Source organism: Elephas maximus, chromosome 26 (assembly GCF_024166365.1).
Source record: "Elephas maximus indicus isolate mEleMax1 chromosome 26, mEleMax1 primary haplotype, whole genome shotgun sequence".
NCBI classification, from domain to species: domain Eukaryota; kingdom Metazoa; phylum Chordata; class Mammalia; order Proboscidea; family Elephantidae; genus Elephas; species Elephas maximus.
Genome location: NC_064844.1, coordinates 19,405,663 through 19,431,951, shown reverse-complemented (window position 1 = coordinate 19,431,951; position 26,289 = coordinate 19,405,663). Strand labels below are relative to the sequence as shown.

General features: G+C 44.1%; 1 protein-coding gene and 1 pseudogene across 5 annotated transcripts in view; both read right to left on the bottom strand.

Moving 5' to 3' along the window:
* THADA (THADA armadillo repeat containing) overlaps positions 1–26,289 on the bottom strand; it is a 360,989-nt gene that overhangs the window by 19,371 nt on the left and 315,329 nt on the right. The gene's annotated exons all lie outside the window — the stretch shown is intronic.
* Positions 16,337–24,796, bottom strand: LOC126068071 (serine/arginine-rich splicing factor 3-like; annotated as a pseudogene).

The following is a 26,289-nucleotide window of genomic DNA, read 5'->3' as shown; positions in this document are numbered from 1 at the left end:
TATTTCTTCATCTTTGGCCCCAGCGGTTGGTGTGTAAATTTGAATAATAGTCGTATTAACTGGTCTCCCTTGTAGGCGTATGGAAATTATCCTATAATTGACAGCGTTGTACTTCAGGACAGATCTTGAAACGTTCTTTCTGACAATGAATGCAACACCATTCCTCCTCAAGTTATCATTTCCAGCATAGTAGACTATATGAATGTCCGATTCAAAATGGCCAATACCAGTCCATTTCAGCTCACTAATGCCTAGGATATCGACATTTATGCATTCCATTTCATTTTTGATGATTTCCAATTTTCCTAGATTCGTATTTCGTAGATTCCAAGTTTCGTTTATTGATGGATGTTTGCAGCTGTTTCTTCTCATCTTGAGTTGCACCATATCAGCAAATGAAGGTCCCGAAAGTGCTACTCCATCCACGTCATTAAGGTCAACTCTACTTTGAGGAGGCAACTCTTCCCCAGTCATCTTTTGAGTGCCTTCCAACCTAGGGGGCTCATCTTCCAGCACTATATCAGACAATATTTCGCTGCTATTCATAAGGTTTTCACTGGCTAATGCTTTTCAGAAGTAGACTGCCGGGTCCTTCTTCCTAGTCTGTCTTAGTCTAGAAGCTCAGCTGAAACCTGTCCTCCATGGGTGACCCTGCTTGTATCTGAATACCGGGGGCATAGCGTTCAGCATCACAGCAACACGCAAGCCCCCACAGTACGACAAACTGACATGAGGCCTCCCCCCCGTAAAGATTACAGCCTAGAAAACACTTTGAGGCAGTTTTACTCTGTCACAGGGGGTCACTATTAGTAAAAAAACAGACTCAATGGCACCCACCAATAATACCTCCATATTTGGCTCTTCTCCATTCCTACTGCCACTTCTTTGGTTCACCCTCCTCATTCCTCCTCTAAAACACCACCAGATTCCTTCTAACCAGATTCCTTGTTTCCAGTCTGGTCTTCCCTGGCAACATTCCATCTCCTACCCTGTGGCCAGGATGGTCTAAGGCAACTCTAACCAGATTAATCTCAATTTAAAAACCCTCAGTGGCTCCTCAAAGCCCAAACTTCCCAACTTCCTGGCATGAAGGCTCTTCCTGCCTGGCTCTGTGTCCCCACTGTTATAAAATAAACTAGTTCCTAACTCTCTTGGATCACTCTGCATCACTCTGCAAAACCTGTTGCTGTCGAGTTGATTCTGACTCATAGCAACCCTACAGGACAGAGAAGAACTGCCCCACGGGGTTTCCAAGGAGCAGCTGGCGGATTCCATCTTTTGGTTAGCAGCTGTAGCTCTTAACCGCTGCGCCACCAGGGCTCTTCCCCATCACTAGCGGATGGCATTCCAGCCAGACGTGTTTCAGGCTCACATCTTTATTCATTCTGGGTGGTTGAGTCCCTTTCTCATTAAGTTCTTCCTGCCTTCTTAGTGAAGTCTTCTCTAGTAGCCCCCAAATCCTCTCAGCACCCCATCCCCCCAACCAGATTGTCTTTCTTCTGATTACCAGCATCGTTCGGTGACCTTACTCATTTCCAGGTAAATTCCGGGTTCTCCAGCCTCATTTCTTCAGCTTCTTTCCAGATCTATCCATCTAGTAGCAGAAGGAGGGCAACGTGCCTGCTTATTCCTTGTCAGAGCAGATCTAGGAAGAATGGCCATCAAGAAAGTCCCTCCCTAGGGATGTAGCAGACAAGTGTGCCCAGAACGGAGGAGGGTAGGTAATTAGTTCAATTAGATGTACACCTGAGGCTTTGAAGGACCAGGGGATGGGTGAGAAAGTACCTCCCGAGTGAGTATTACTCCCCAGGACACATTTCCAAGAAACTAACCCTGGGAAGGGGTGTGAGTGGTGGAGAGACGCAGAAGTCCATAGGGGTTGAAAATGATAGTGAGCTAAGAGGGGCTAGCCCTCCTCCCTGCTTCGGGGGCCTGGGCTCTCTTGAGGACAGGAGGTTTAGAACATGGAGATTTAGAAAGGCTGCAAGCCTAGGAGGGTGGTCTGAACAGCCACTGATGAGGCAACCCTTGCTTTCCTGCACTTCCTCATGTTTGCTAATAAAGCAAGACATTTCACTTCTGAAATCACCTGCAAGGTAAGACTCATATGTAAGTGGATCCCGTGAAACAGAGTTTTACACAGAATGCCGAGAGCAGAGATCAGATCACAAAGCTGCGAAGAGAAATCTCTTTACCTGAATTACACAGACCCGTCTGGTTTCCATTTCATTGCCCGAGTCTGTCTTATAGTTGTGCTTGTTCCTGAAAGCTTTTAAGGAAGGCTATTCCCTGACATCATGCAAAAAAAATGTCCGAGTACAATTACATTAGAGAGCAGTGCTCTTGGAAGAGAACAGTCATCAAGCTTGCTGGTGTCCTGTTTCTTTTCCTTTAAAGACATTTGTGTGCACTCTCAGGCCGGCTCCGCCAGCCCCTTCTAGCTATCAGGACGCTCAACGGCTGTGACCTGGGAAATGCAGCCATGCCTGGTACTGCAGACCTGTGTCCTCCCGGGTGGAGATGCGGTCTGGCCTTAGGAGGTTGTGTCCAACAGGGGTACATCCAGCACCGGCCACAGTCCTGAGCCAGCTTGTCAAATGCCGCACACTCAAGGTGAGGGAATGGAGCCTCCCTTTAATGGCTTCTCAGAAACTCTCAAACCTCCCTACCCTCATGCCCTGTTCAGACCTATTCCCAGGCTTAGGCAATAGTTTTTCTTAAAAGTTATTATGAAAAGGTTTGAGAGGGCTCCTCCCAGGCCATCACTTGCCTGTCTCTATACATCCCAGACTCCTTGGGCTGTGATGATCTACCTAGCTCCCAATTTCCTTGCCAACCTGACCTGCTACCAGGTTCTCTGGTGCTCCATAATTGCCTCTCCCCAAACCCAATCTGCTGTGTCCCTTTTGAGCCACTGAATCCAGCTGATGAAAGGCAGTATGCTGAGGGGGCACGCTATAAATTCATGTTATTTAATCTGAGCTGCACTCTCATGGCCCCCTGGCAATGCCTTCATTTATTTTTTCGTGACTCTTAACTGAACCTCTATATAAACTGCTCCAACCTTCTCCTCCCTGCATCCTACTCCCTAACCACTTTTTTAAAAAAACATTTTATTATGCTTTAGGTGAAAATTTACACAGCCAATTAATTTTCCAATCAATGATTCTTACACTAATTGTTCCATGACGTTGGCTTCAATTCCTGCAATGTGTCCGCACTCTCCCCATTTCCTCCCTGAGTTCCCCGTTTACTTTACTTTGGTTTCCCTGTCCCTCCCTGCCTTCTCATCAAATGTCGCCCTTTTGGTTTCGTGCAGTTGATTATTCTAAGGCACACATTCTTCATGGGTGTTAATGCTTATTTCATAGCCCCATCTGTTATCGGGAATGTCTTCGGTTCCAAGTTGGAAGGTTGTCTTAGGGCAATAGTCTTGTGGGTTCCTCCAGTCTATTTCAGACCAGTAAGTCTGGTCTTTTTTTTTTAATTTGAATTTTGCTGTACATTTTTTACCCATTCTAACCAGACCTGTTGTGATCCTGGTCATAGCGGTCAGTAGTGGTAGGTGGGCACCATCTAGTTCCTCTGGTCTCAGATCAAAGAAGGCTGTGATTCATGTGGGCCATTAGTCCTTTGGACTAATTGCTTTGTTGAGTCTTCAGTTTTCTTCATTCTCCTTTGCTCCAGGTGGGAAGAGACCAATAGTTGCTTTTTAGGCGGCCGCAAGCAAGCTTTTAAGATCCCAGACGCTACTTACCAGGCTAGAATGTAAAACATTATTTTTATAAACTGTGTTTTGCCAACTGACCTAGGTGTCCCCTAAGACTAGGGTCCTTAGCTTTCAAGTCCAGGAGTTTAGTTGCGACGTCTAAGTAGTTTCTATAACTGTGCTCCCTATGTGCTGTTATACACACATTTATACGTGCAGCATTTACAAACATATAGGTAAAAATATCCACATCCGTGCCTATTAATGTACACAGGTGTACTCCCGTATGACCTCCCTCACCTATTTAGCATATATATTGGCCTATGAATCTACTCACAAATTATTGTGTTATTACTGTTGTTGCAGGATTGTATATGTTATAGTATTTACCATAAAAAAAAAAGTTGCCCTTTATTTTTTTGTACCTCTCAGTGTCTTCCTTTGCCTTCGTCACATTGTGCTGACTTCCCCCAAGTTGTGTACTGTCTTTGCCTTCACCAGAATTCACACTTATCTACTATCACCTTTCCATCCCTAGAAACTATCAAAGAATGTTTCTTTCTGTGTGTAAACCTATTCTCAACTTTTTATAATAGTGCTCTCATAAATACTTGTCCTTCTGTGATTGACTTATTTCACTCAGCTTAATGTCCTCCAGATTTGTCCACGTTGTGAGATGTTTTGCAGGTTCATCATTATTTATCGTTGTGCAGCATTCCATTGTGTGTATGTATTACAGTTTATCAATTCATCCTTCGATGGGCATTTAGGTTGTTTCCATCCTTTTGCTATCGTGAATAATACTGCAAGGAACAGGGGTGTGCATATTTCTATTAATGTTACCACTCTTATTTCTCTAGGATATATACCTAGGAATGGGAGTGCTGGACCATGTGGTAATTCTATTTCTAGTTTTTTAAGGAAGTGCCACACCATTTTCCATGGTGGTTGTACCTACCATTTTACATTCCCACCAGCAGGGTATATGACTTCCAATTTTCCCACAGCCTTGCCAACATTTGTTGTTCCCTGTTTTTTTTTATTAGTGCCATTATTGTTGGAGTGAGATGATATCTCATTGTAGTTTTTTTTTTCTTCTTTAATTTTTATTGTGCTTTAAGTGAAAGTTTACAAATCAAGTCAGTCTCTCATACAAAAGTTTACATACACCTTGCTATATACTCCTATGAGTATATATATAGACTCCTAGTTGCTCTCCCCCTAATGAAGATAGCACACTCCTTCCCTCCACTCTCTCTTTTTGTGTCCATTTGGCCCGCTTCTGACCCTCTCTGCCCTCTCATCTCCCCTCCAGGCAAGAGCTGCCCACATAGTCTCATGTGTCTAGTTGATCTAAGAAGCTTACTCTTGACCAGTATCCATTTCTATCCCTTAGTCCAGTCCAATTCCTGTCTGAAGAGTTGGCTTTGGGAATGGTTCCTGTCTTGGGCTAACAGAAGGTCTAGTGGCCATGACCTCCAGGGCCCTTCTAGTCTCAGTCAGACCATTAAGTCTGGTCTTTTTACAAGAATTTGAGGTCTGCATCCCACTGCTTTCCTGCTCTATCAGGGGTTCTCTGTTGTGTTCCCTGTCAGGGCAGTCATCAGCTGTAGCCAGGCACCATCTAGTTCTTCTGGTCTCAGGCTGTTGTCTCTGGTTTATGTGGCCCTTTCTGTCTCTTGGGCTTACAATTATCTTGTGTCTTTGGTATTCTTCATTCTCCTTTGCTCCAGGTGGATTGAGACCAATTGATACATCTTAGATGGCCGCTTGCTAGCATTTAAGACCCCAGACGCCACTCTCCAAAGTGGGATGCAGAATGTTTTCTTAATAGATTTTATTATGCCAATGGACTTAGATGTCCCCTGAAACCATGGTCCCCAAACCCCTGCCCCTGCTACACTGGGCTTTGAAGTGTCCAGTTTATTCAGGAAGCTTCTTTGCTTTTCGTTTAATCCAGTTGTGTTGACCTTGCCTGTATTGTGTGTTGTCTTTCCCTTCACCAAAAATAGTTCTTATCTACTAATTAGTGAAAACCCCTCTCCATCCCTCCTTCCCCACTCTTATAACCATCAAAGAATATTTTCTTTTCTGATTAAACTATTTCTTGAGTTCTTATAATAGTGGTCTCATACAATATTTGTCCTTTTGCAACTAATTTCACTCAGCATAATGCCTTCCAGATTCCTCCATGTTATGAAATGTTTCACAGATTCATCATTGTTCTTTATCGATGTCATTGCAGTTTTGATTTGCATCTCCCTAATGGCTATAAGAGGGTTGCTATGAGTCAGAATCGACTTGATGGCAGTGGGGGAGGGGGCGGGGGGGCGGGGGGGCGGGGAATGGCTAACAATCGAGAGCACTTCTTCATGTGTTTGTTAGCTGCCTGTCTTCTTTGGTGAAGTGTCTGTTCATGTCCTTTGCCCACTTTTTAATTGGATTGTTTATCTTTTTGTCGTTGAGGTGTTGAAGTTTTCTATAAATTTTAGAATTGACCCTTGTTGGATATATTGTAATCAAAATTTTTTTCTCAGTCCGTAGGTTCTTTTTGGCAAAGTCTTTTGATGAGCGAAAGTGTTTAATTTTTAGGAGATGCCAGTTATCTAGTTTATCTTCTGGTGTCTGTGCGTTTTTAGTTATGTTTGGTATTCTATTTATGCAATGTATTAGAGCCCCTAGTGTTGTTCCTATTTTTTCTTCCATGATCTTTATAGTTTTAGGTTTTACATTTAGGTCTTTGATCCATTTTGAGTGAGTTTTTGTGTATGGTGTGAGGTATGGATCTTGTTTCATTTTTCTGCAAATGGGTATTCAGCTTTGCCAGGACCATCTGTTAGACTTTCTTTTTACTATTTTTAATGAAGTTCAACACATTGTTGAAGATCAGCAGTCCATAGGTGGATGGATTTACTTCTGGGTTCTCAATTCCGTTCCATTGGTTTGTGCATCTATTGTTGTACCAGTACTAGGCTGTTTCGACTACCATGACTGCAGAGTAGATTCTGAGATCAGGGAGTGTGAAGCTAACCACTAATGAGTACAGATAATCTTATCTTCTACAAGGACACCTAATGCAAGATCAAAGTTCTGTCCTCCCCAGCTTCAAAATTTCTCCAAGAAATGATTCTTTTAAATTGTTTCCTTGAAGGCAGAACAGGGTCTAGGAAATGTGTTTCCACGGCAGGGAAGTAATGTAAATATTTGTATGAGAGAGAGCCAGTAGAGAGGGAGAAGGAGAGCCTGAGGGCACATGGAAGAAACGCAGGGACAAATTACCCAATAATTCTCCCTCCAAACTATTACAATGGCCTTCTAAAAATGCTCCCCACTTTTAATTTCTACCCCCACCAATCCAACTTTTATCTCTCTTTGTCATTCATTCATTCAATATATACTTAATGAGCCCCTACTATGTGCCAAAAACACGGTAGCTATTAAACTATAACTGAATTAATCTTTTAAAAAATTACTTTTTGTTGTTAAAAATATACTCAGCAAAAAATATGCCAATTCAACAGTTTCTACATGTACAGTTGAGTGACATTGATTACATTCTTTAAGTTGTGCAGCCATTCTCACCCTCCTTCTGAGTTGTTCCTCCCCCATTAACATAAACTTACTGCCCCTTAAGATTCCTATCTAATCTTTCGAGTTGCTGTTGTCAGTTTGATTCCATACAGATAGTACTTAAAAGAGCAAAATGCTCAATGCAGACATTTTTTACTAATTAAGCTAAACTGTTGTTTGGTTTTAAAAACGCTTCAGGGGATATTTTTGGTTTAAGGTTTAACTATTATCTCAGGGCAATAGTTTCAGGGGTTCATCCAGCTTCCATGGCTCCGAAAGTCTGGAGTCCACAAAAATTTGAAATTCTGTTCTACATTCTGCCCCCTTTCGATGGAATTTTTGATCAAAATGTTCAATAATGGTAGCTGGGCACCATCCAGTTCTGGTCTTATGGCAAAGGAGGCAGTTGTTCATGGAGGCAATTCGCCACACATTCCATATCTTCCTCCTATTCCTGACTCTCCTTCTTCCTCTGTTGCTCCAGGTGAATACGGACCAATTGTTGTGCCTTGGATGGCTACTTGTAAGCTTTTAAGACCCCAGACACTATGCAATGAACTAGGAGGTAGAACAGAAGCATTAAACATGTTACTAAGGCCAATTAACTGGCATGGCCCATGAAACCATAACCCTAAACCTCTGAACCGAGGAGCCAAATCCCAGGAGTAGCCTCAGCAGCTGCTCGTTCATTTAGTTATTGTTGTAAATATATCAGTCACACAACTTTTGCCAATTCAACTTTTTATAGGTGTACAACCTATTGACAGCACTTAAAATAACCAGCTGTGCAACCCTACCCTTAGATCAATGTGATTTTTCCATCACGGTAAACTGAAACTCAATATTCCATAAGCAATAACCCCCTCCCTTTCCTCCTCCCTGCTACCTCTGGCAACCACTGATAAACTATGGTCTCCATATATTTGCCTTTTCTTGCCGTTTTATATAAGTGAAGTCATACAGAATTTGTCATTTTCTGATTATTTCACTCAGCATAATGTCTTGAAGTTCTATCCATACCATGGCATGTATCAAGACTTCATTTCTTATACTGGCTGAGTAGTATTCCACTGTATGTATGTACCACATTTTGTTTATCCATTCATCTGCTGATGGGCATTTAGGTTGTTTTCACCTTTTGGCTATTGTGAATAGTACTGCAACGAACACTTGTGTATAAATTAATCTTAATACATACATAGCTCTGATCATGTTACTCATTTGTTCAAAAATCTTTACTGGTCCTTCAGTGCAAATGGTGTCCAGATTCCTTGGTCTGGCATTCCAGTTTTAATGGACATCTATTGTTTTTGCTGCCCAGCTTCCATACCCCTCCTTTGAATAAATGTATTTTGATTTACCCCTGGAGAACCAGCTCTTTCCCACCTTTTAGTCCATGTGGCTTGGGTGCGGCTAACTCCACCCCCTACTTCAGGCATAGGCACCTGCCCCAGTTCTAAGCCAGTCAGGCCATCATGTTCCCTGCCTCCCAAGATTAGTTCAGGGATAGGCCTGGACCTCAACTAGAGCCAGTAAGATGCCATGGGGCTTTACTGACACAGGACTTGAACAAAGATGATATAAAGGCTACAGCTGCAGGGAAGGGAGATCTTAGCTGAAGAAGAACCAACCCAGAAGCAGAGGGGACAAATGGCAAGAAACCGGGTCCTTGGGACACTGAGCTTAAATCATACCACCTCTGAAGCCAACCTGAGCCCTGGAATTCTCAGTTACCTGGCCCAACATGCTTCCAGTGTGCTGAAGCCGGCTGGGCTGGATGTTCTGTCATTTGGGTCTGAAAGAATCCTGCTTGAGACAAAAGTCCACTTCATCCTGGTTTCAACTCACCCCCCTCCCACTCATACACTTGTTTCTTTCTTTCCTGAACAGGCCCCACACTTTCCCACCCTATATGTCCTGTTCCTGTCTTTCTGGAATGCTTCCCAACCTTCCTACCTTTGCCCATCGAAACTATACCCACCCTTTAGGGTTCAGCTTTAGTGAACTTTCTTCCAAGCAGCCATTCTTCTCCAATTTCCCCTAATGAGAAATGTTCACCAAACAAATGCTGACACACAGAATCAGGGCCCAAGGTGGGGGAGGGATCACCACTCAGGTTTGAGGCTTGTTTCCTCCATTCTCCCACTGTTCTAAATCCCTCCTTCCTGCCCCCAATGGCCATCACTTCCTGAAGAGTTTTCCTTGGAACACTGACTTTTTAGAATATTAGCAAATACTTAAAACAACTCTAAATTCAAAACCTACCAAAGGTGGCGGGGGGCGGGCAGGGGGGGAGGGCATTTGGCAATTAAATAAGTTTGGAAAATTCTGGGTTAAAGATTATTTTTTTTTAACTCAGAGGAGGTGGGGGTAGGAGGCAGAGTATGTAGCTTTCTCCAACTTACTCATAAAGCAGGTACCAGGACAGAGGGAAGTGCCACATTTTTACCTCATAAGTATGTTTAGGTTTAAGGGAGGTGTGGGTTATTTCATATACACACATAAATATCCCATCCTTTGCTCAAGATGGAGCCCAGGTGGTTAAAGCTCTCGGCTGCTAACCGAAAGGTCAGCAGTTTGAACCCATCAGCCGCTCGTAGGGAGAAAGATGTGGCAGTCAACTTTCCGAAAGATTTGCAGCCTTGGAAACTCTATGCGGCAGTTCTACTCTGTCCTATAGAGCCGCTGAGTCGGAACTGACTTGCCGGCAGTGGGTTTGGCTTTTTTTTGTTGTTGTTCAAGGTGCCTATTTGCTCGGCACTGTGGCTATTATGAACACAGAAAACTGTTCATTGTTAAATATGCCATGCTAAGTGGTTTTGCTTTCTGGCAAATCTCCAAACCATAATTATTAAGGGACTAGAGCTGCTGAGGAATTCTTGGGTTACAAGAGGCTTTGATCCTGTAAACGCCTTCTTTCCCTGACATGAGTTTCCATGGGTGTGGCTGATTTTCATTGTTTCTCACTGCTGTGGTGCTGCTGAGGTGTGGGATTGAACAGAACTTCAAGTTGACAAGGGGCTTGGGCCCCTCAGCAACTGCTGAGAGGAGGCTCTGGCTAAATCCCTGTGTCCTTCGGAGCTCCAAATGGCTGTAACCAGGGGAATCTGGGAGCCACGTCCAAGTATCAAAGTCGGAATGCTACAGCCTCTAATACTCCGCTTTCCACACACTCCGGGGGCCCAGATTTCTCAGACCTCACTCATGATCAAGTTTCCAGTTGGGGTAAAGCTTCTGTACTGAACAGCTGACGTGACTTTGCTCAGCAAAAGGCAACAGACTCAGGTTGGGTGAGGCTTTGTTAGTTCATTCCCATCAAAGGTGAGAGATCTGGTCCAAAATTCTTTGGGCAACTACAGCCATTTGGCAGGCGCTGCCCTCAAACTCATGTAGGAGCCTCTTCTTCATGGTGAAGTTCTCTCAACTCTGTCACAGACCATTAGGCTCAGCTTCTGAAACAGCCAACTCCTCTCTACTGCGACACTGATGAAATATCAAGGGGACATACCTATTCTTTCAGCCTCTTCTAAATTATCTCCTGCCTGAAAGGTCAGGAAAGAACACCCAGTGCTCATGAATCCATGATAGAAAGAATAGAAAGACCCCTCCAAAACCAAGTGGTAGAGTTCTCTAATCTGGTCAATGAAAAGGATTCCACAACAAAGAGCACTTTTCTGGCTTACCAACATTAAAAAATGCCTTTTAGCATTTGGACTGGGGATGGAATGTTGTTTACTTTCTGACACTTGTTGGTGTTCATATTTTAACACAGATATTCTGTGAGATATATGACCACCCCCATTTTATAGATGATGAAACTGAGGTCAAGAGAGTAGAATCAACTAGTTCAAAGTAGAGGTGGCTCTGTGATTTCCAGATCACTATTCTCTCACCCAGATGGCAATGCTCTTCAGTTGGGAAAACTCCTGCCTGGTTATAAGTAGAGGTCCCTCTGTTGGTGAGTGGACAGTTGGGATGGAGAAACAAAGGCAGGGAGAGAATGTGAGAGAAGGCAGGAATCAGAGTCCCTCGTGGCAGCAATTAGAAACCAACCAAATCCACTGCTGCTGAGTCAAATCTGACTCATGGAGACCCCATGGGTTACAGAGTAGAGCTGTCCTAGAGGGTTTTCTCGGCCATAATCTTTACGGAAGCAGATCACCAGGTCTTTCTTCCACAGTACTGCTAGGTGGGCTGAACAGTCAATTTTTAGGTTGGTTGTCAAGCTCAAACTGTCTGTGTCACCCAGGGATCTAACTAGAAACCAAAAGGTTCTGATGTAGGGGGAGGGCAGAGAATTGACCTATCTTGAGGAGAAAGGCAGAATGGAATTTCCTTCGTACCAGTCCCCATCAGAAGAAACAGATAATGCAAGTGGAAGGTTATAGGGGACCCAGTGAGTAAGCCCCAAACCATGCTTCTCACTGTCTCTTAGAGGCTGCTTCTCATTAGTAAAGAGGCAGGTGATGGATCTTAAAGGGGAGAGAGGTGTATCTCTGGTTAAACCAAAAAACACCGAACTTGTTGCCACTGAGTCGATTCTGACTCATAGCAACCCTATAAGACCAGAGTAAAACTGCTCCATAGGGTTCCCAAGAAGCAGCTGGTGGATTTGAACTGCTGACCTTTTGGTTAGCAGCCAAACGCTTAAACCGCTGCACCACCAGGGCTCCGTATCCCTGGTTAGCAGGCCTAATTCTAAAAGACTAGGTTTTGGGGCAGTACAGAAGGTTTTGGAGCCTTTTTCCCCTGAGTGGGTTGGCTGAATGGGTACCCCTTTTCCCCTGTACCTCTATCTATTCCACTCCCCACCTCCCTCCTTGGCATCTGTCTTGGGAAGATGCACATGAGTTCATTCCAGAAATGGGAGACCTTTCTCTTCACGCAAGGTGAAGGTGAATGATTCACATGGCTAAAAATGAACTTAAGGCCACCTATCAATAAAAAGAAAATGAAACATACTCAGCAAGTTACATTCCCCTGCTATTTAAATTACAGCAAGGAACACAAAACTTTATTTACAATGCTCAAATATGTAAACTAATTATATGTTATGCCCAGTGAGAGCAAAATGAGGAAAAAGAAGGAGGAGAGGTGAGGGTGGGGGAAAGCCACAGACTCGAAGAGAGGCAGCTCAGAGGCAGGAAGCGAGCGAGCACACAGAGCGGGGAGAGCGAGGAGGGCTAGGTAGGAGGCACAAAGAGGCCTGAGTGTTCAGAAGCCCCACTGGGAATGGGACAGCCACAACAGCACACTGTAGAAGGGTTGTGGGATAAAATACAGGGCTCCCAATTCAATGTGAATTTTCTATAAAACCAAAAACCAAACCCAGTGCTGCCGAGTTGATTCCGACTCATTACATACACAATGAATACTTATTGTAAGTTTAAGTATGTTCCAAATATTGGATGGGGGCACACTTATATTCAAAAATTATTCACTGTTGACCTGAAGTTCAAACTAAACTGGGTGTCCTTGTATTTTTCTTTTCTAAATCTGGCAACCTTGCCCTGGAGGCCACCTCATTCTTCAGACTGCAGCCTCAATGGCCTGCTAGTGTTTACAATGAGGGTCTGTGAAAAAAATCAAGTCGAAGGGCATTTTTAGAAGATGAGGGGTGAGGCTGCACAGACTGAGTAGGACAGAAATCTGCAAGTAAGGATAGTAATCCTCAAGTTTCCTCCTCCGTTAGCTGTTTATTTCTTGTTCTTCTCCAGTACGGCTGAGACTGTCGTGGCCCGTTTCCTTGCCAAGGACCATAGAGACTAAAACCCTACAGAGGGCTCAAGTTGGGGACTGGGGATAACCTGGCCCGTGCAGGGCCTCTTGAAGATTCTGGGGCCTGCAGGGAAGGGAGGGAGGTTCTGTGGTGGAGACTGAGCATGCAGGAGCACTAAGGAACCAGCAAAGCCAAAACAAGATTAAGTCCTAGGGGAGGTAGTGGGGAAGAGTACCCATTCAGTCAACCCATTCAGGGGAAAAGGAGGCTCAGAAACCTCCTATACCACCCAGTTCTAGGGTCTTCAATTACCATGACTTTTGGAGTGACATGACTGAGTCCACTTTAGGAGAGGGGCAGTGAAGCTGCCCACAACTAAAATCTCCAGGTTCATCCAGCGCCTGTTGAAGAGGATTCAAAGTAATGTTGACAGGGGTCACCGCTACTGCCCTTGCCAAGATTAGGGCTGAAGCGGAAAGTTGTAGCACATGAGTCCTGATCCATGGACTCTGACTGGGGAAGCCTGGCAACATTACAAATGGCAACAATGAGCTACAATTGAGACAGCATGTGCTCTTCCGTTTAGCAGAGTCCCCACAACTTCCTACTACTTCCTCTGAGTGGACACCCAGCAAGTCTGCACATTTATGTCCCTGGCCAGGCCCTTGTAGGCATCAGAGTTTGCAGTCCATAACATATAGCCTTCTAGACTTAAAAAACATGTATCTTTATATATAATAATAATTATTATTATACCATAAAATGGGGTCATTCTGGATCCTCTGTCCTGCTACTTGCTTTTCGCAGGTAGCAAGCTATCATGGATACCTTCGCATGTCAGTTTATATAGATTTATTTCTCTGGTTTTAACTGCTTCATGGTATGCAGATGTGTCAATATTTACTTAATGAAATTTTTGATGGTCATTTAGTTTGCTCCTTCTTTTCCTATTTCAATGTTGAAATGAACAACCTTGTATATGTATCTTTGCATATTTGCGCAAATATTTCTATAGGGAAAATTCCTCTAAGTGGGATCACTGGACCAACTGGTATATACATTTAAATTTTAATAGATACTATCAAACTCCCTCTAAAAATTTATCCATTTATAGCTCCACCAGGTGTGATTGTGGCCGTTCCTTCACAGCTGTAGCAATCCGGGGTGAGCACAATCATTTTATTCTTTGCCAGCAAGATGTGCAGGAAACAACACAGGACTGTTGTTCTAGTTTGCAGTTCTTTTTGTTAGGGAGGATAAGCATTGTCTTTCCTAGGTGTACTGTTCACGTCTATTTTTTCTCCTACAAAGTGCTTGGATTTTACCTTTTGCCTAATATTTTTATTACCTTCAGCTATTGATCTTAAAAGAATTCTTTTGTATGTTATGGATAATAGCAATTTTATTAATTGTCAAATATATTGCAACTATTTCCTCTGAGGAGAATTTCACCTACTTCTCATAAATCTTCCTAGTGCTTTTATCTGTTTGGGCCTCGAAGGAGTCTGTGTTTTGTCATTGATGTGCCTTACTTAGCAGACTGTATTTAAATATCCAAGTGGTATTCTGCTGTTGTCTTTTTATTACGTATTTCTAGTTTTCTTGCAATTTGGTGAGAATGTGGCCTAAAAAGACTCCTACATTATGGAATTGAAATTTTCTTGGTGACCCAAAGCAAGGTTGATTTTCTGTGTGTAGGGTACAAAGTTTGTACATATCTCAGCTTTTAAATATCGTATTCAAATCCTTTATAATCTTATTTATATCTGGTCACTTGACCTGTTAAATTCTGAGAAAGGTAGGTTACAGCATGCTACTATTATGATAATCTTAACATTTTTTTCTAGTATTTATTATTTTTCTCTTTTTGTATTTAGATGCTACTTTGTTTGACACATAAAGGTTTAAGCCTGTTGCGTTTTCTTGATGGATCATACCTTTACCTGCCATCTTGTGCTTTTTGTTTCAAAAATTTTTAGTTTGCCTGATATTACGATTGCCACCCCTGCCTTCTTTTCTGTTGCTATCTGCCTGGGATAGTTTTGTTCATCCCTTCGTGTTCAACCATTCCATGTCATTTAGGTGTATCTAGCATTTTTTTTTTTAGCGTGGCCGTGAGTCAGAGGCTGACCCACAGCAGCGAACAACAAATTTGTATTAAAGCAACATGTAGCTAGATGTGCTAACTGCCACTCCACACCACTTCTTCCCTTCTTCCTTAGTAAAAGAACCCTAACGAGCCCTGGTGGTGCAAAGGTTAAGTGCTCGGCTGCTAACTGAAAGGTCAATGGTTCGAAGCCACCCTGAGGCTCTGTGACAGAAAGACCTGGTGATCTGCTCCCATAAACCTTATGGCTATGGGGCAGTTCTACTCTGTCACATGGGGTCGCTATGAGTCTGAATCAACTCCTTAACACTTACCAAGAAAAACCTAGGTAACTTTACAAACACTTCTCAGCTTATTTTGCAGCTAGCTATGGCCATGTGACTAAGTTTTAGCCAACGAGAGGTAAGGAGATGCGTTTTATGGGACTTTGGGAGGGGTCCATAGAAAGGAGAGGGCTTAAGCTCTTTATTGTTCCTTCTTCCCTTTCTTCTGATCTGTTAGGACGACATTATGGCTAACGTTTCTAGCAGCCATCTTGAACCAAGAAGCGACCCTGAGGATGGAAGTCACACGCCAGGATGACAGAAGCCGCCTGGGTCCCTTGTGGCTGGGAGCGGCCAATTAGTCTGGACTCCTCCATATGGACATTTTTTTACTTGAGAGAGAAATAAACTATCATCGTGTTTAAACCACTGTTGGCTGGGTTTTCAGTTACATGCAGACACCAGGGTTCCCCAAAGGTACATCAGATTTTGCCTGTTTTTTTTTTTTTTTTTTAAATTAAGAGTTATTATCCTTTTTCCTTTAATGATCTGAAACTCTTAATTCCTATTTCAGCTATATTGGGAGTTACTTTAAAATACTTAGCAAACACGTTTGAACATTTCTCTCTCAAGAGCACTGTTTCGGGTCTCGCTGCTCCGAGTATGGTAGCTGGACCTGGGCGTCTGTCAGACACGCAGAATCTCAGGCCCCACCCAGATCTACTGAATCAGAATTTCAAGTTCACAGGCTCCTCAAGTGATCGGAGGACACTTTGAAATTTGGAAACCACTGCTTTAGAGGGCACTGGTGCCCAACCCCCTTCTGTGTACTGTCTAGTGATCTCCTCGCTTCCCGACTTAAACCTGTGATGCCCCCCCGAGAGGGCCAAGTCATCAATAGGGCATCCTTGGCCTTTGCAGATGTGGCCAGATGAACCTTAGCACTTGTTCTCCCCCATGCCCACTCCCACACACCCCCTGCTGCTCATGTGGGACTACTTACAGTTCCCTGAATGTGTCCCAGGACTCCCTCTCCACATGGGTATATAGGTAGCCCTACCTGAGTAGCCTACCCAGCAGTCATCCCCTTTCCCTGCTAAGAGAAGTCCAGTTCTGTTCTGGGAGGTGATGCATCCAGATCCAGGAGGTGTGTCTAGCCCTGTCTCATTTGCATCATACTTCCTCTCTCAGCCTTTGTAGCCTACCATGCACCCAGATCTGGCCCAGGAGACTGAAGGAGATACCTGCTGGGATGTGTTATTCCTTCCTAGATATAAAGAACCTTTCTGAGAAGAAGACTATATGATCTTGCTTGTTCCTTTCTATGTAGAATGTTGGGGTAATATCTGAAGGTGCAACAGCCATACTTGAACCATGAGAACAAGCATGAGGTCAGAGACCCAACAGCTGAGGATGACAAAGCAGAGATACAGAAAGCGCCAGGCCCCTGATGACACAGTTGTGATGAACCACTCTGGGAGCACCTACTTCCACCAGACATACTGTTAAGGAAACAATAAAGGCCATGGTAGTTAAGCTCCTGTGTTTTATTTTTTTAGCTAAACGTATTCCTTAACTGATACTCTCTTCCAGGGTCAATCTAGTGAATAAAACCCACTGTCACTGAGTCGATTCCGACTCAACGACCCTATAGGATGGGGTAGAACTGCCCCAGAGGGTTTCCAAGGCTGTAAATCTTTATGAAAGCAGACTGTCACATCTTTCTCCCATGGAGTGGCTGGTGGGTTCCAACTGCTGACCTCTCGGTTAGCAGCTGAGTGCTTAACCACTGCACCACCGGGGCTCCTAATCTAGTGAATACTGTCTTTTTATTTGAGATGGGTTACAAGGGCAGGGGTTTTGCTTTGAATGTGACTGTATCTCCAGACCCTAGAAAAGTGCTGGTCATGTAGGAGCTTGTTGTGAGCTGACACCAAGTTGGCCCCTGACTCACAGCGACCCTACGCACAACGGAATGAAACACTGACCGGTCCTGTGCCACCCCATGATTGGCTGCAAATTGGACCACTATTATCCACAGAATTTTCACTGGCTGATATTCAAAAGTAGATCACCAGGCCTTTTTTCCTAGTCCATCTTAGTCTGGCAGCTCCGCGGAAACCTGCTTAGTATCACAGCAACACGGAAGCCTCCACTGACAGAAAGGTGGTAGCCACACATGAGGTGCGCTGGCTGTAAATCGAACCTGGGCCTTCCGCACTGAAAGTGAGAACTCTACCACTGACCTACCATTGCTCCTAATTCCCCACCAAACCCACGCAACACTGACCACCTTCTCCATTGTATTCTGTACTGACTTCAGTCACAAACCTTCCTATTGTTACTACCCTAATTGCTTTCAGTCTGTCATCCTCTACTAGGTGATAAGGAGAGGGAGCTTGGCTCTCAGTGCTTGACCCCAAATGCTCAGTAATTGTTTACTGCTAACTGGATGGAGGGATGATGACCAAATCCTTGGACACAAGGGACTGCCCAGGCTTGCAGCCCATAATCTCGCTTCAGGATAGGATGTCTCTCAACTATCTACCATGGTCTCCAGCCCCTCAGGTGACTCTGCCAAGCTGCTCTGTCTTTCCCTATGGTGTGCACCTTCCAGTTGAGAATTCCAAAGGAGGTGACCAAACGACCCAGCTTCCCAGATCTCTCAGCCCCAGGACTAGTTTAGAAGTAGGGGGGTTGGTTCATAATTTCATCCACTCGTTCATTAAAAAAAATCGTTATGGAGTATTATGTAGTGCATCTTAACACAGCCATGCTAAACAGGTGTTGCAAAGCTGTTCCTTCTTCCTGGTAGACTCTTCCCTCTGCCTTCCCTTCCCATCATGTTTGCTCAACTCCTACTCCTCCTTCAGATCTCCACCTCAGACCACCCTCCCTCCAGGATGCCCTCCTGACCCCTCAGACTCAATCAGGTGCCCCGTCATATGCCTTCACAGCATCCTGGATGCCTTCCTCATACCTCGTGCTGCACTGTGTGTTTGTAGCTCGTTTAACTGTGGCCTCTACCACTCCATAGACCCTGGGAGGCAGAGCAGGTGTGAATCAAGATTTGCTGAAGGACTGATGGGTAAATGAACACCCCTGCAGGGCCCAGGGATTTAATTCTGCTCCAAGCCGACTATCCCTTGGCTCAAATATCTGTTCTCCTGGGGGATGCTAGAACATAAGCTCCATGAGGGCAGTGGCTTGGCTGCTGTGTTCACTGCTGTGTCCCCAACACTTACAGCAGAGCCTGGTGGGGAGTGGTCCTCTTCCTTCTGACTCGGACAGTATGTCCCCTCTCCTCCATTTCTCCTTTCTCTTCGCATCTACTGCAAATTCCCTCCCTCCTTTGCCTCTCCTTTAACACAGAACTGAAGTATATTTTAGCTGTATTATGCCATATTCCTTGTTTTTAATTCACAGTAACAGCTGAGTTAAGCCTTTTCTTATAAATATCACTCCTTGCCTCCCCAAATCTCCCCACCCACCAGATCTACCACTCTAAAATAAAAACAGTGGGACTCTGAAATTATATTCCCCCGTGGGTTGGTCAGAGCCAGCCAGCCCCTATCTAGGCAAACCTCACATACAGAGGAGATGGACGCTCACAGACCCTTACTCTCACCTCCCCCAGGGGCAGATTAACCAGTAAACATGGTATGCAGGAGTGGATTATCCCACAAGCAAGGTAAGCATGGATTTTCTTGTGCTTACTATTTTGCAGTGAACAATTTCACATAGGTTTTACCACACCACATCAAAATGAAACCCATATGAAACTGTTCACTACAGATTTGTAAGTAAGCACAAGTGAGGGCATGCTTACCTTACTTACTGAATCATCCGCCCCTGTCAGTGATTATAAATTTGATTCTGTAGGAAGGTGCTGTGGGCTTGGGAGAGGGACAGATGCCAGCCATACCTAGAAGCAGAATCTTTGATGTAGTGAAAAAACATGAAATTGTTTACTACAGATTAGTAAGTAAGCACAACGTAGGCCTGTGTGTACCTTGCTTATTGGATAATCTGTCCCTGAGGGTACGCACTGGCTTATAGTAAGCAAGGTACGCATGGGCTTAATTGTGTTTATGTACTAATCTGAAGCGTACAATTTCAAGGATGTGGTGAAACCCAGAACGCGGTGAAGCTCAGGTGAAACTGTACACTCCCGATTAATAAGTAAACACAATTAGGCCCGTGCGTTTCTTGCTTACTGGGTAATCCGTCCCTGCTTCCCCCCTCTCCACCAGGAGGCTGGCTCTGGTTCCAGTAGGCTATGTCATGGGCCACCTCTATTGAGAACTGTTTTTTTAATTTCTGTGGTTTCTAGGGAGTGGATGTTGTGAAATGGAGTGAAAAGAAATTGAAGTATGAAATTTGGTGAACTTTTCCTTGCCCCTTACATGTGAAAAATGACTTGCTGATGGGAGCAGCTTTTTCAAACACGAAAAACAATCTAAGATTTATGGACAACTGCGCTCAAAAAGACCCGGTGCTGCTTGCAGCCAAGGTGTAAACAACTTCAGGCAATTCCTAGATCTGTCCTGGGCTGGGGGAAGGGAAGGGAGGAGCCTGGGGAAAAGAGAAGGCAAGAGGGTAGAGGGAGGGATTAGAATTGGCTGGAGAACACAGAAAGGTCAGCATGCTGGAAGATTTCTTAAGCCTCTTCTCTGAGTTTGACAGTGCCATGAACATGACATCCACTACGAGCAAACGGTGGTGAATGAAACAAAGAAGTCTGTCTTGCTGGCTGTTCACACCCAAGTGCCATGCTGCTCACACACCTTCCTCATGGCTGGTGAAAGAAGATGAGGGCCAGGGCAGCTGTGCACATGGAGACGACGACCCTTTTATCTGAACCTGGGAATGTTGCTCCTAAGGGTTCTGACCCCTCACTGTGTGCTTGGGAAGCCACCAGAAAAATATCTCTGCCAATTTCTCAGAGTCAAATCTAAAATGCTTGGCCAGGATCGTGCTCATGGTAGGATTAGCCTCTTCCTTACAGCAACTGCTGTCCTGCCTGTCCCTCCCCCGAAAGCCAGGGGTGGGGCAGGGGCCTTGAAAGAGGCTGCTGGGAGCAGCTCTGACACAGTGCATCTGGACAACCTCCTGGGACTCGTGGGTGCAGAGCCAACATTTCTGAGCGTGCGTTTTATAACCACAGCTTCAAAGTATAAAAATAGAGTGTGAAAAATAAAAACAGGTCTCACAATCAGAGCCTCCATCACCCTGCTGGTAGAGAGGTTAGAGAAATAATAAAATGAAGAGTAACGAAATTGAAAGCTTTTAAGAGCGTTCACATGCCTTGGCAAGGAGAACCCCCCGGCCTTTCCTAAGTGCTTGGGGCAGCTTGGCCCCACTTAAGAAGTGCTGTTATCACTCCTGTCTCCCCTGGGAGTTATTTATGAAGAAAGGTTTCCTCAGCCAGCCTGGCAAGCAAGGCGTCTCTAACAAGGCTCAGCCTGGTAGGAGGAGCTGAATGAAAAGCCCACAAGGACTATGGGTCGAAGTGCCACTCAAGTGCTCAAGTCGGCTTCTCCAAACACACCCAAGCTGTAACTCAAAACCTGAAAACAACCCAAATCCTTTTCCAAACACAAACCAAATCTTTTATGTCAGGTTCCATATATTTTCCTAACTCAATTCCCCACCCCAACCCACTCCACAGCAGAAACCAATTTGCTTAACAGAGTAGGTTGTTGGGAGTTTTCTTCCTGAAAGCTCTCATTTGGAACAGATTAAGGGGTGGTGGGGGGCAGGGGAGGGTGGTCTGATTTTTTTTTTTTTTTTTTCATAAAAAAAAAAAAATTAGCACACTTGAGGCTTTGAAGCAGAACCATTATGACTGGATTTTAAAAGAAGAGGAAAACTTAATTTTCTGGTATGATAGAACTGGATTGCTTGGAGAGGCCCCTGTCAACTCATCCCAACCTAACTCCACCCAATCTAACCAGACCCTAAAGGTTTAGTGCTCTTGAGCTCCCCTGCCCTTAAAGAGCTCACAGTCTTGGTGAGAGGATGCAAGTCAAACCCAAGAAAAAAATATACAACCTAAACAGTGTGGGTCTGATGAAAGGGAAGATAATGCAAAGGTCTGGTTGTTGTTGTTGTTAGGTACTATGTTCTGACTCATAGTGACCCTATGCACAACAGAACGAAATCCTACCAGGTCCTGCGCCATCCTCACAATTGTTGCTATGCTTGAGCCCACTGTTGCAGGCACTGTGTCAATCCATCTCGTTGAGGGTCTTCCTCTTTTTCACTGACCCTCTACTTTTAACAAACATGATGTCCTTCTCCGGGGACCGGTCCCCTCCTCATAACATGTCCAAAGTATATGAGACAAAGTCTTGCTCTCCTCGCTTCTAATGAGCATTCTGGCTGTACTTCTTCCAAGACAGATTTCTTTGTTCTTTTGGCAGTGCATGGTATATTCAATATTCTTCTTCAACACCATAATTCAAAGGCATCAATTCTTTGGTCTTCCTTATTCATTATCCAGCTTTCGCATGCATATGAGGTGAATGAAAACACTATGGCTTGGGTCAGGCGCACCACAGTCCTCAAGGTGACATCTTTGTTTTTCATCACTTTAAAGGGGTCTTTTGCAGCAGATTTGCCCAATGCAATGCATCTTTTGATTTCTTGACTGCTGCTTTTATGGATGTTGATTGGGGATCCAAGTAAAATAAAATCCTCGACAACCTGAATCTTCTCTCCGTTTATCATGATGTTGCTTATTGGTCCAGTTGTGAGGATTTTTTTTTTTCTTAATAACCAAAACTTTAATCCCAAGGATTCTTACAAAACACATTACAAATGACAGCATGAAAAAAAATCTTGCACAGTGACTCAAAGTTCATCTCTACAATACGCCCTTAAACTGGCAGGACACTGGTATTTTGAATTGTCTCAAATTTCCAAATTAATGATGTTACAAATAGTTATCTACTCATATACAGCAATCACATAAGGAATTGATGACCTAAAATGAAGGTAAAAAACGAACTCTTGAAACCTATCCGATTCTACATCAACTGGGCAACCTCTACACTGTGAAGACTCAGTGGATTTTTTTTTTTTAAAACCTCTAAATCTAGTTAAATGGTGCAGCTTTTAAAGACTCTTTATTCAACTACAGCTGCATCCTATATCCCAGCTATAGACAAAACTAAAGTTCTTAGTTCAATTTTTGCCAGTTTTGTTTCTATAACCTCAAAACATCACACTTTACCTAGGCAAGATTTAGAGGTTTATTATCAGTCTATGCAAGACTAAAGTTCAAAACGAATCCAATTTTGCTTAAGGGGCCAATGTAAAGTAATAAATTCTTGGTATTACATGTCTCATATGATCCATTTCAAACCATAGAGAATTACATCTGCGCATGTGTCACTGTTACAAGAGACAATAAACAAACTCGAAGAGCTAACATCTTAAAAATGCACCAGGCTTATGAGGTCTCAAACAAAACTTGAATTTTCTGTACACACTCCTGTCAAATGAAGTTATTTCCCGTACGCCACTACTCTTAAAAACTGGTCTTCTATTTCCTTTCATTTGACCTGGGTCGGCTATGAGACTGAGAGAAAGATCTGGATGACTGGTGATTTCTCTCCTGAGACAGAGATCTCTTTCTTCTCCTGTCTCTAAAAGGGGACCTACTCCAGCTGCGAGAGAAGCGTCTCCTTCTTGGAGATCTGCGATGAGGTGGAAGACTTCTATGATATTCATCCCGAGGGCGACAACCCCAAGAGGCACATGGCCCAGGATTCCCACTTGACAGTTCCACTCTTACACAGCAGCCACACCGTGTTCTTCCATCTAGCTCTCAAACAGCCTCAGCTGCAACCCAAGGAGCTTCAAATTCAACAAAAGCAAAGCTGGGAGGGTTTCTAGCAACCCACACACTTTGGAGTGGGCCATAATATCCAAAAGCCCGTTCCAGTTCGGTTTTGTCGCCATTGTTTCGAAGATTACCTACATAAACCTTATAGTCCAATGGACAGGAGTCACGACGCATTTTGAAATCCTGAGTTAGAAATGCAGAAGCCTCAAACCACACGCTCCAACGGGCTTCTCGCTCTCTTCCAGCTCAGCTCCTACAGATGCTCTAGCTTCCCTGGCATCCACGACATGGCGGCCCAGTCGTGAGGATTTCTGTTTTCTCTATGTTGAGCTGTAATCCATACTGAAGGCTGTGGTCTTTGATCTTCATTAGTAAGTGCTTCAAGTCCTTTTCACTTTCAGCAAGCAAGGCTGTGTCATCTGCATACTGTAGCTTGTTAATGAGTCTTCCTCCAATCCTGATGCTGTGTTCTTCTTCATATAGTCCAGCTTCTCGTATTATTTGCTCAGCATACAGATTGAATAGGTATGGCTAAAGGATACAACCCTGACGCACACCTTTCCTGACTTTAAACCACGAAGTACCCCTTTGTTCTGTTCAAACAAATGCCTTTTGATCCATGTACAGATTCCTCATGAGCACGATTAAGTGTTCTGGAATTCCCGTTCTCCACAATGTTATCCACAGTTTGTTATGATCCACAGTTGAATGCCCTAGCATAGTCAATAAAACACAGGTAAACATCTTTCTGGTATTCTCTGCTTTCAGCCAGGATCCATCTGACATCAGCAATGATATCCCTGGTTCCACATCCTCTTCTGAATCCAGCCTGAATTTCTGGCAGTTCCCTGTTGATACAGTGCTGCAGCCACTTTGGAATGATCTTCAGCAAAATTTTGCATGCCTGTGATATTAATGATATTGTTGGATAATTTCTGCATTCGGTTGGATCACCTTTCTTGGAAATAGGCATAAATATGGATCTCTTCCAGTCGGTTGGCCAGGTAACTGTCCTCCAAATTTCTTGGCATAAATAAGTGAGCACCTCCAGCACTGCATCCATTTGTTGAAACATCTCAACTGGTATTCCGTCAATTCCTGGAGCCTCGTTTTTCCCCAGTGCCTTCAGTGCAGCTTGGACTTCTTTCTTCCTAAGGCTTTCACTGGGTAATTCTTTTCAGAAGTAGACTACCAGATCCTTCTTCCTCATCCAGCTTAGTCTGGAAGCTCAGCCGAAACCTGTCAGCCATGGATGACCCTGGTATTTGAATACCAGTGGCAAAGCTTCCAGCACCACAGCAACACACAAGCCCCCCCAGTTATGACAAATGGACAGACACGTGGGGAAATGCAAAGGCCTAGAAGAGTAGTAAGGGAAGAATTTGTGGAAAGGAAAGGGTCTGGGCTGGGCCTTGTAGAACCGGCAACACTTACAGAGGCAGAGGAACACAGGGAGGACGTATCAGGCAGAAAAACACTACAGGCAAAGGCACAGAGGAGGGACTGGGCAGAGTATATGTAAAGTGACCAACTTTGGAATCTCTCCCTCATTCCCCCATTCTTGGGTCTCTTCTAAAGTGCCACTCCCCCCCACCCCAAATAAATATATCTTTTTCTAGTAAATTCTAGCTATTAGTAATACGATTGCAAGACTATGGTCTTGTTTCATACATAATGCAGATTTTGAATTTTGGGTGATGTGTGTAGTAGTTCCAAGAAATGTAATGGGAATCAGCTACCAAATACATCAAGTTGGTGAAAACTTTTGGATAATATTTTTATGATGTATTATTCTTATAAAACTAGCCATGTGAGTTGCTAAAATAAAAATGATAATTTGGATGCACATGAAGGGAAATCTGTTGACTTTAGGTAGAATAAATTCTTCAGGAGTAGACTCCCAGTTTAAGACCAGAGGTGCTATCTCATTCATCACTGTGTACCCAGTTGTTAATACACAACCAGCACTTTCCAGGAACTCAGTAATTAGTACCTGAGTAAAAACAAGACAGGAAATGGGGAGAAGTTAAGGGGGGACCATGCCAGCTATGGCAGAAACTGCCAGCTGTCCTCCTAGATTCATTCTCCCCAGCATACAGAAATAGGATTTTCAGCTAAACGTGTGTCCACCTAGCTCAAAATTCTGTCTCTGAGCCTCCTTTGCTGAGAGTTAGGGTCCCATGACTCTGACTGATGAGAAGTGACTGGAAGTGTGTATATAACTTCCAGGGTGGCCTTTCCTTTCCCTCCTTCCTGCTCGCTGGACTGGGGACGTAGCAGAGGGAGCTGGATCTGCCTTCTCCATCGGGAAAGGAGGAGTGGGTCCCAGTGATTGTGCAACCATCAGACCAATCCGCTGAGCCTTTTATGTGAGGGAGAAACAAGCCTCTAGCTTGTTTCAGCCACTGTTCACTCATGTCTTCTTTGTTATAGGAGCCAAATCTCTACCCTGACTAAAACACCACCTGTTCCATGCTTGAAACTCCATGAAAATACTTCAGAAAGTCCATTTCCAGAACTGTTCCAAACTAAGACCCTTGGTTGTAGTCTAGCACTTCAGCTGGAGGTGGCGGGGGAGGGGCAGGGAAAAGGAGACAAAAGAGAGAGAAGACAAGCTGCTGTCAGGGCTAGTTCTTTGTCTCTGATTCTTATCCAGTGTTCTCTGCCTTTGCTCCTGTAGACCAGCCTCACAGGAGAGTAACTTCTGAAAAGCTGAATTACTGAACTACAGGGAGGACAGCCTGCTCATTTAGACAGTCAGGGAACACTTCCTTCTTTTGCTAGTTGTCATCATCAGTGCCCTGGCCAAGCATATTCCTCTTCCTAGGCTAGTCATTTTCCCTCCTAATATCCCATGCTCCAGGTAACGCTCACATATACGCTCACACCCAAGGTGGCTCTGTGAACTCTTTACAAAGATACATCTTAGAATGTGTACCAATTTACAACACACCAACCAACACATGCATCTAAATGTGTACACACGTACTCCTCCCATGTGTGCAGATAAAAATACTCCCTCTGATGCCCTCCCACCACCTTCTGTTCCTCTGCCTACAGGAGCCCCTG